The sequence below is a fragment of the Oxyura jamaicensis genome, chromosome 6 (assembly GCF_011077185.1).
Source record: "Oxyura jamaicensis isolate SHBP4307 breed ruddy duck chromosome 6, BPBGC_Ojam_1.0, whole genome shotgun sequence".
NCBI lineage: Eukaryota > Metazoa > Chordata > Aves > Anseriformes > Anatidae > Oxyura > Oxyura jamaicensis.
The window spans coordinates 34729582-34738403 of NC_048898.1; the positions used below are offsets into that span (position 1 = coordinate 34729582).

The 8822-nt window shown below is 48.1% G+C and overlaps 1 long non-coding RNA gene across 1 annotated transcript; it reads left to right on the top strand.

Moving 5' to 3' along the window:
* Positions 1 to 1983: 1983 nt before the first annotated feature.
* Positions 1984 to 5316, top strand: LOC118169478. Its single transcript, XR_004752141.1, has 2 exons — positions 1984 to 2066; positions 4577 to 5316. It is a non-coding gene; the product is annotated as an uncharacterized LOC118169478 (long non-coding RNA).
* The last annotated feature ends 3506 nt before the right edge of the window (positions 5317 to 8822 follow it).

Genomic DNA, 8822 nt, shown 5'->3' on the forward strand with positions numbered 1-8822 from the left:
TGCCGGGCCTGACATCCCCGCCTGGCTCGGGGAGAGTAGCAAAACTGCACCAAATGTGCACAAAAACACTTCCAGCCATATGGCCAAAGCCTTAATTCTAGGGACTGCTGAGGAGCGTGGCTTGTACACTGCGGCTGCCTTTCAGTCGGAAGGGACTGTGGGGTGTCTTTCTGTAGTTTCTGGATGTGTAGTTTGTCTGCACTCGGTGTGAGATGAAGATGAGGTATTCATCACAGGACTGAAGCAGCTTGAGTGTCAAGAAGTGCTGGTGAGAGTTCCCTGGTTGCTACCTGAAGCTGCTCAAGGTGCTGGTTCTCATTTCAGGTTCGTGCATGCACGCTGCGTATATGTTGCCTTCTACAAATACATTTCTTGGTACTCTCCTCAAAGTTGGACTTTTGGGTCCTTTTGGGTCCTTTGACCTACTAATGGAAAAGTACCAGCGGAGTTCTGTGACTGTTTTTCTGTAAATGCGGATGAATTAGGCAATGCAGTCCGGGGGCGTTCCCAGGCTTCTGGAGGTGGACGTAGTGAGGCACGGGGTCGCTGAGCTGGGAGACACTGAGGAAAAAGGCATGTTTTGCACTGAAGGGGTAGAGCAGTAGAGTGTCAGAGCTACAGTCCTCCAGGTGGACTGAGGTGAGGTCTCATACTCTTCATGGTTGAAAAGAGGCATTTTTTTTATTATTTTTTATTGGTGGAAAAGCATTTGATACCAATGGTGCAGTGATTAACATCACCTAGCTTACAGTCTGCTTATTTTCTCTTTCTCCCCTTTCTTTCCCTTGCTTGTCCAAAGATTTCAGCTAGATTCTTGTTTTCCTACACTTCCCTTCTAGGGTATAAGGAGAAAACAATGAAACCAAAACTAAATTAGAAAATTAGAATATTCAAATGGGTTTGGGCTGCCTTGAGAGGTTGGGGCTCTTCAGAGGTGTTCAGGACTCCACTAGACAAATCCCCAGGCAACCTGATCTAATTTGACAGCAGGTCAGGCTAGATGACCTGCAGGGTCTGTTCCAACCTAAATTAGTCTGGTTTTAATGACAGAGCAGTGAAGTGCTACAGAATAGTGAAGAGTGTTAGAAGACAGAGTGCAGAACGGGGCTTCTCTTGCTCTGAGTGCCAGCTCTGAGTCCTGCTGCAGCAAAGCTGTATGGCATTAACTATCTGCAACAAACTTGGCTAACCAGAGAGCTCCTTTCCCACCACTTCTTCTGTACTTGAATAAGAAACACTTTGAAAACACTACAATTTTTTAAGGTAAGTGCCATATAGCTGAGATAGGTAATACAATATCATTTTAAAATTAAAAATTTAATTTAAAACTACGTGAACAAGGGTTAAAGGCTTCAGACAGTCCAAGGAGAATTGTGATGTGGTTAACATTTTTAATTGGGGGAGCATTTTTTTTTTTGTAGTTCTCGGCAGCTGATTCAGCTGAGACTACCCGGTTATGCAGAGAGCAATCAGTGAGCACAGGTTTACTGAGCTTTTGGCCCATTTCTGACCGGGACTTTCCTCGTTTTCCTGGTGTGGCTGCAGCATGTGTGAGGAGTGTAACAACTTTTGCCTGGCTTTGCTTAGGGGAAATAACTGTCTGCCCGTTCTCCTGGCTCTATTCATCTGCTCTGTCCTGATGTGTGTGGTTGGTCTGAGTGGGGTCCCTGTCCTTGGCAGCAGAGAAGTGCTGCCAAGTGTGACACAAAGGGCAAGGAGGCAGATGGTACAGTCCTTACCACTTACACCTACAACAACCGCTCGTGCCCAAGCATACTTGCAGTCACACCAGCACTTCTACCAACCTCGCTGCCCGCGCACTGAGTGTTTTAAACCCCACAAAAAGCGTGCAGGAAGGGCCACACCAGACCTGCCCCTCAAGGGCCCTGAGTACCGGGTGCCTGATGGGCAGCCCAGGTTCGGGTGGGCTTCAGGCTGCAGCCAGCACAGCTGAGATGCGGGATGAGCCCTTGGGGTGAGGGAGGTGTGAGCCAGAGGTGAAGGTTTCTGTTGTGCTGCTGATCTGAGAAGGCTGATAGGACGTGGGTCGTGGTTCATCAGAGCAGGTAAGTGGGCGGTTTTGCTTCATGGCCTCTCCCATTGAGCCGTTTCCCATCTTATTTCCTATCTTAAATTGAGATCTGTTTAAGCTTTGATGCTCCTTAGAAGATGTGAAGGTACGGGGAACGATGGGTCACAGGCTGTCTCCACCTCCTGTAACGGTGGAAGAGGAAGGTGCTGCTTGAGTTCACCTGGTGAAAGGCTGCAGACTGACTGCATCTTAGTGGTTAGGGCCTCTTACGTGAAAGAATACACTTCCAACAGAAGATACTGCCTCCTGTGTCCTGCACGAACACTGGGCAAGGTAGCAGTGGGTCTCGTGCACAGTCAACTCTCCAAAACTGTTCAGGCGGGCTCTGCCAGATCCCCAGGCCTGCCTCGTGGTGGCACAGGAGCCTGGCTGGACCTGGAGAGGCTGGGCAGGCAGAGCTGCACGTCCTGTGCTGGAGCAGGGTCAGGTCAGGGTGTCTGGGGGGCTACAGGCGCTGCAGTCGGCCTCTCAGCGCTTTTGCCCTGGTCTCATCCCAGCCGCTGCTGTAGCCGTGAGATCCATCTTCAGAAAAAAACACGGAATTTTGCTGCCTCTTTATTGCTTCGTTGCACGCAGGCTGTGGCAGTATGGGGCTGTTCCTTGCCAGGGCTGTGCTCAGAGAGCTGGTTCAGGGCTAGCTAGCCCTGTCGCTTTCAGCCAGAGCCAGGCTTCTTGAAGACAAACCTGTGGGAGGAAGGCAGCACCGTGCTAGCTCAGGACCTTGACAATGCCCTGTGCTCCTCGAGCCAGCGCCTGCTCCTGCAGCAACCCAGCTTGGGGCGAGCATGTACAGCTAGCAAACCCCAGGAGCTGGATGTGATGCAGCCACTTTTACCGGAGCTCCAGAAGGAAAGGCAGCTTGGCCGTGAGGAGAGCCCTGCCGAGGAGCTCAGGCAGTGAGGCTGCGGCCGCCAGAGAGCGTGGCGCTGCTGCACTTCGGTTGGGCCTGCTTGAGCCTAAGCCGCAGGCGGGCGTCCGCTAAGGGCCCTTTGGACTCTTCTCAGCCCTTTTAAAGCTTGTGTGTTGAGTAATAATAGTACTAAAAGCTGCCCGAAGTCCCTGGTAAACCCTCCAGGTGCCCGCTTTCAGGGCGTGCTGCGCGATCCCTGTGCCTTTAGAAGTGACGATGTGCTCGGTCACTCGGAGCTGTTCTAGGCTGAGGGGAGGCCGACAGGGCAGCAGTGTGCAGCCGGGGGCAGATGCGATGGGAACGGAGGGGTTGGAACTGGGGGCATGTGCTGAGTACCTGGGGATGGGGTCCCGAGAGTCTGGGCAAGTGGTGGGAGCAGTCCCACAGCTCTGGGGGGGGGCAGCTCGAAGCCCTGCGGTGCCACGGGGCCTTCTGGAGGGGCGGGCACACGATGTTGTCTTCTGACCTGGGGAAACTCATGTGAAATTAAAAGTCCTAACATCAGGCTGACTGCAACAAATGTGACCAAATCCCTTAAATAAGCCAAGTTCAGGCTCCCAGCAAAATCCATCCGGCAGCGCTGCCTGCTCAGTGCCTGGGCTAACCTGTCGGCTGCCGGGGCTTCACCCCGGCTCTCGGGATGCCGTCTGCACGCTGAGAACTGCATTTTGTACAGAAACTTGCTCCATCCCAAACACTGCGCAGTGCAGTGCACATTACGGTGTGACTGGTGGTGCTACCTGTGAGTCAGGATGGTAAGGTAAGGTCCTCAGCTGGCTTGGTTCATAAACACTTATTTTTATAATCCCTCATTTGTTAGGAGGTGCTGTGTCATGTTTTATCTGTGATGTGACTTGTTGTACCAGGTTCAAGGTATAAAAACTCCACATTTGTCATCTCTGGATGGAGACCTGTGATCTTCAACACCTCTTCGATCACTGGGCAAACAGGGAACTCCTCGTATATGGCAGGGAAGTCCAGTTGTTTTGCTAGGACAATTTAAAGACCTGTGTCAATTACTCCTACCAGCTGTCTCTTTTCCCCTTATATTTTTATTCTCCTGGATTATACGTGTTTAACGCTAGATGGAGCCTTCTGTGCACTGGAGGAACTGGGGAGACAAGAGTTCAGAGAAACATCCTTCACTTGGAGCAGTGTCTTGTGAAATGTGTTAATGGAAGTATCGCTGGCAATAAGGGTGTTGTTTAATGATAAAAACACAGTGGGAAATTCCTTATTACACCAACATGAAAAAAAAATACTGTGGTGTTTCCCTTTATGTGAAAAATACATCAGATCTCAGAATTAGCATGGTTATAGCATTCAAGGTTATGCACACATCAATTTTGAAATACTTCTTGAAGTATGTGAGAGGAATGACAGTGTCTGTGGCTTTCAGAACATGTGCCTGCATATAGATGTGCACAGAATTGTTTCTGTCCTACAGATGTCTGTCCTACTGATGTCTGCGGCTTTCCCTGACTGCTTTTGCAGCTCTCCTTAGAAAAATTATTCAAAATATGCTGAGTTGTTTGACGTTTCCTTAATAAGCCGCTTATTGTTTTGCACTACAGCCTTGGTGTTGGTTGTGTAGCATACTGGCTGCTGATCTTTCTAAATGACGCAACGGGGATGATGCTTGTGTTGGGAAGCTCTCTTCAATATTATTCTTACAGAAGCTGGGTGGTGTCAGCATTCTGCGCACATACACAGCCTCTGAAAGCAACCAGGAAAGTAGATTACAGAAGACGAGTTTCCAAGAAGGCAAAATTGCAACATCATTATGAAATGAACCGTGTCGTCTTAATTCTCTGCAAGTTTTAGGCTGCATACAAACAATGGGTGCATCTTGCTGACATCAAGAACACTTATAGGATATTGAGACAATGCAAATATAAAACATTTTAGGCAAATTCCTTCTGTTTGTACTTAGAATGTTAACTGAGATAAACTCTTGTAGAAAACTCCCCGATGGATGAAGGGTGCCACGCAAAGGATACATCCTCTGAACCAAATAATTGCCAACAATTTTCAAACCTCACAGGAAGGGATCTTTGATGGGTTAATGGCCTAGGTCTGCAAATATGTATGTGTAGTGCTTTAATTTTATGCTCAACTGAATAGTTCCCAATGAATTTACCAGAATCACTTAATGATAGCCTCATTAGTGAAAAAACAATGAAAGATAATTAAAACATGCATACTTCTACATGTATGGACATACTTTTTTGATTCTTCAATTTAAGCAAATAAATGCTTAAATGATTTTTCATTTAGAAAAAAGAAAAAAAAGTCTAGAATTTAAATTGTTCTCTACCATTTTATGCTTTGCTCTACCTTCATATATGCTTTTGCACTGTGCAAGACACTGGTTTCTTGCAGTAAGGGATGTAACAGCAGAGGCTGCCATTGACTTTGCAATCAGTCTATAAAGTGGGCTGCGAGTCTCTTCAGCGAGAGCTAGCACACTGACTGCTCCCCTTGCTCAGCAACCAACCGAGACACTCTGTAAGGCTTTTGGTTGAGGGATTCCATCTAGCAAAGTAACGAAAAAGTTGAAAATGATGACAAAATAATCCACAGCATGTTTTGTCTTTGAAGTTAAACTCATGGCCAACAGCATGTTAAATTTCCAGTGATTTTCCATAAGTGATTCAGAACAATCATCTTACTCCTAAACCACCTGAACTGGCCTGCACCCTTCTGTGTTTGCGTTGCGTGGTGTAAGTCATCAGATATGCAGGCTGCTTTGACTAAGTAGCTTTCCCTTTATTTCCAGGTGAACATGGCTTGCACATGCTGCTCAGAGTTTCAGTGCCCTTTTAAAAGATTATCGCAGCCAATTGAAGAAGTAACCTGTCAAAGCTGGCATTCATCCCCTCTCCCCTAAATCGCTCTCTTCCTAATTCAGCTGTGCTGAGTAGCAAGGTAGAGAGGTATTAGTGGAACTAGTCCATAAAATTTAATCTCTTTTTGTATTTAAAAGTTACTCAAGATTCTGGTAGCGATAGGGGATGTGTTCATAATGAAAATATTGCTGTCTAGATCTTGATACTGATAATACGCTGAGAGACTGACAAACAAGTAATTGTGGAGCTGATATTTAGCTGCTCTCACCAGGGGCAGCAGGGAAAGCAGCTTTAAGCCATTTGCAAGCTTACAAATTGCGAGTTCCTTGGGGCACCCTCATGTGCCATTCTGGGGGTCTTTGCTCAACGTCCCTTGTTGTCCCAGGGCTGGGTGTGGGCAGTTCTGAGGCTGGCTGTCATTTACGGTGACTTTAGGGTGCAGGGATGGGTAGTGAGGATGAGTAACTCAGGTGGAGCACTATGAAAATGTAGCGGGATTACGGCAGGGATGAAGTACAGATTTCACTGTTTTGACCCACGGTAGCCTGTACTGGTTTATTGGCAGCATGCTCGGACACCTCTGTGAAGGACTGAATTGTGTGAGCTGCACAGCCTGCAACTCCTGCATGTGTTTAGGTACATGGCTCCTTCCTGTAGGCACCTTCCTAACAAGGCCAGTGAAGTTTTCTTCCTCATATGCCTACTGAAGCGTGCTGATAAAACTTTTTTGATGGAGAGTTCGTAAGTGTTTTGGAGAGACCAATCACCCTGTAGGTAACTAGGTATTGGTCGTGTACATGCATAGTTTTGCTATACTTTTTCCTTAGGAATGAACGTTATTGAGGGTGATCTGACCTTCTCTGTCCCCAGCACCTAAGAGGCTTTACTGAAAACTACCTCCCTGGCTGTGCAGCCATCCCTGTGTGAATTCCCAGGGGATTCAGCGAATTCCTCGGTGGCACGGATTTCTTGCACTGTTTTTCCACTATTTATTCCCAGCCTAGGAGGATGCTTCTCCTGATCTGGAGCTCGGCAAGCAGTGACGAATCTCAGGTCAAACTAGTCTCTTCCCATCAAATGTTCTCTGTGCTTCCTATGCCTAACAATAATGTGCTGCCTTTAATTAATCAGTGTGATGCCTCTAATGCAGATAAAGGAGAAAATGCCTTGAGCTCTAAATCCTGGAAATGTGGGAGTTGGGATGATTTCCAAGGACAACTTCTGGATGTTCTGGAAGAAGCTTGTGGGGACTGGAGAGCAACAAGCAGGTCAGAGGCATGGAAGGGATGAACTGTTTTAAGGATTTTGTGATACTTCAATATAGTTTTGTTTCTGCTAGCTTTCTTTTGTTATTGTCTTAAATAAAGAAATCTTAGTGGTAATAGGTGAGGAGGTGCTATATATATATATTTTTTTTTTTTCTCCAGATTTTTTTTCTTTATGCTGTCCATTCTGATTGCTCCTGGAGTTTAGCAGATACATACCAGATACAGCATTAGGCGAATTCTTCCAGGGTGCTAGGCAACTTCTCTTACGTGTTCACGACTGTCTGGAATTCCCAGGCACCCTCAGGCATTTGCCCCATTCTCCCACTGCCGGGCTGAGGGTCCGGAGCACAGCTGGCTTGGTATTTAGCTGAGGGTCCGGAGCACAGCTGGCTTGGTGTGAGCTGGCTGTTGTCCCTTCTGTGAGCCCAGCTTCCCCCGCCTGCAGCTGACCTAAAACAATTCTGTCAGGTGCTCTCGCTGCCTTGCTATTCACCGTTTCTTGCAGGCTCTTAATGAATATATTGAAAAACACCAGCCCAAAGAGTGATCCCTAGGGCACTACACTATTAACCTTTCTCCATGCTGAGAATTGGCCATTTATTTCCATTCTCTTTCCTATCTCTTAACGTGCTTTAATCCATGACAAGACTTGATCATTCACCCAGTGGTAACCGTGTTTCCTTTGCAGCCTCTAGGTAGGCAGGAACTTTATCAAATGCCTCTGGAGGCATTTTTGAACAAATCGGACTTCCCGGTTGTCCTTTACCCTGTGAAAGGCTCCCGATAAGCAGAGGAGGTGCAGGTCTCGGGGTGTTGTTGCGGAATGCTGTGGTCTGAATGTGCCAGCAAGGTGCTGCTTTTAACGTGCTGATGGGGGGACAAAGTCAGCTTCTCGCTTGTTGTCTTCCTGAATGTCCATGTTTAAAGGATCTCAGGGCTTCTAGCCGTCTTGCTTTCCATTTCAGCAGAGGGAACCTGGAGTGTTCCTACCAGAGCGGCCAGCTTTCCATCCCCGGGTCTTGGCGGCCGTGGCTGTGGGCAGGCAGCCTCATGGGGCTGGTGCCGGGGAGGCCTCTCCCTGGTGTGAGACTGAGCCAAGCCAGGACGTGGGGGTCTGGCTGGCTGACACTTCGTGTCCTGCCTGCCCGTCAGCCTCCTGCTCCCTTCTTCCCACCCCCTGGGTCTGTCCCCTGCTTTGCTCAGGCTGCGGGGATGAAGGTCGCGCAGGCCGGCAGCCTCCCCCGGGGCACAAGGCCTTCGCTGCCGCCGTGCCGATGGCGTTCACGGGCTGAGACACGTTGTGTGGCTTGTGTCCATCCAGGGACAGGTAGTTAGAGCCCAGCTCTGCAAAGCCACAAGCAGCTTAGAAGACCGAGGAGAAATTTGGGCGATACTCCCAGTTTTGAACTGTGCAGTAATCACCTAAAACTAATACGCTACTTCAGAATGAGCGGACGTGCTGTGCCCTACTTACCTGAGGGTGGGAGCATGAAAATAGAGTGGTTTTTTTTGGCCTCCATTTGAAGTATTTCAGAGGTGCTGCTAGAAAACAAAGCATCAACATTGTGTGCAGAGGTGCCTGTCTACACTTTAATTTTTGTGTGAGAATGGCTTGGAAAGCTATTTTAGGCTTGCAATGGTTGATGTATCATTAGGGTAAATATCTGGAATGCATCTGGAATCTGGATGGCATCTGCCATCTT